The sequence below is a fragment of the Phacochoerus africanus genome, chromosome 11 (assembly GCF_016906955.1).
Source record: "Phacochoerus africanus isolate WHEZ1 chromosome 11, ROS_Pafr_v1, whole genome shotgun sequence".
In the NCBI taxonomy this organism is placed as follows: domain Eukaryota; kingdom Metazoa; phylum Chordata; class Mammalia; order Artiodactyla; family Suidae; genus Phacochoerus; species Phacochoerus africanus.
In genome coordinates, this window is record NC_062554.1 from 38,714,200 (window position 1) to 38,715,916 (window position 1,717).

The window sequence follows — 1,717 nt, forward strand, 5'->3', positions numbered from 1 at the left end:
TATGCAGAGCAGAAAACATACTAATTTGCCTGTCCAATTTTTCTTAGTGATGAACTATATGTATTCTTCAGTAAAAGAGAATGCAGATACATACAATAGATGAGGGCACATAAAGTAAAATTCATTTTATACCATGTCACTTTAATGTATGAAGCATTACATCCATTTTCCTCCTTACAGTGACTCGCAAATAACACATTACTAATAATAACTTGCAAGTAACAAATGTGGCACCACATATAAATACCTTATTGTCATTGCAATAGGATGAGCTTCAGGACATGATGGTTTCATATGCACATGGTTTCAACTCTGCCCTAAAGCCAGGATGTCCAAAAACTAGGCTAACCAAAAAATAACAAGGACCAAAACCTCTGTTTGCTCAGTGGTAGCCTTAATTAAGCTAGGCATTGTCTCTCTGATGGAATAAACCGACAGTGGTTAGAGTGGATTAAAATGGACACTCCATGATCAGATAAGAAGCCCCACATTGTAAGGAAAACACAGAGAGCAGGACAGGGCTGTCAGTAAGAAACGATAGACTACAGAACACTGAGAAGCAAAGGGGCTTTGGAGAAGGACATATTGTCAGGTGTACACACAACATCTCCTAATTGAAGGAAGACCTTGTTAGTGGCTCATGGGTCAGAAATGTATAGCTTTTCCTGTGTATAAGTGAAGAAACTGATACCTAAAGCATTGATCTGGCTGAAGTAAGTTAGATTGGTGTAGATTCCTTTGCCACTTGAGTTCCCACAGTAATTACCCCCAAACGGTGTGCCTGTCTGCAGGCCACACCCTTCATAAATGCCTTGCACACACTTTGACTTCACAAAGCATGAGTGGAGGCCCACCATCTTCCTCTTCCTATCACCCTCCTTTATTTCCTTCACCACATTTTTCTGACGCCTAAGATCCCTCCTGACCTAATGCCTTTTCCTTCCATCTTCTGGGGACCCAAAGCCCCTCAATAAAGTCTCCACCACATCCTCTGTGATAGTATCCATGTTCCAGGTAGGAGTCTAGAAAGTCAAATATGGATATTAGTTCCCACGTAGAAGTGAATAATTGAGATTCCTCCTTTTCCAGGCCTTCAAGGGTATATTCTGGTTGAGCAAAAACACTCCTAATTTGTGGACTCTCACAGAAATGCTTGAATAGGAGCCTTCCTTACCCCCACTCCTGGGAGAGCATCCTAGAGGAACAGATCAAGGAGCATCTGTGGGCCTGGTCCATAGCTGTTGGGCTGTACTCCCCCCATCCCCTTGCCTATTGTCATATAACAATAGTTGTATAAATCATCAAGGTGTGTTCCTATAACCTGAACTTTGGTTTGTGTATAGCCCTATGTGTTATACAGGCTTATTTAACTTAGTTTGCTGTTATCTGCTCACCTATTATGTTTACCTTCTCACAACCTGAGGATGCACTGGCTCTCAGCTAAGTAGAGCTCAGCAACCAGTGGTGTCTACACTCTTCTTAGAGCACCCAAGCCTTTCAGAGTGTCTGGAAAATTTAATTTGTAATAAAGGAGACACACACAGGCCCAGACTCTGTCTAGTATCCATTTTGGTTCTTTAGTCTAAAGGTTTGGGGATAGGTGGGGAGTAGGGTGAATAATTCCAGATGGTAAATAAATGACTTTTAAGAATTCTATTTAGCTTGACAGGGTATTGCCATATTGCATATATTTTAATTTGATTCTGTTTTACTGTTC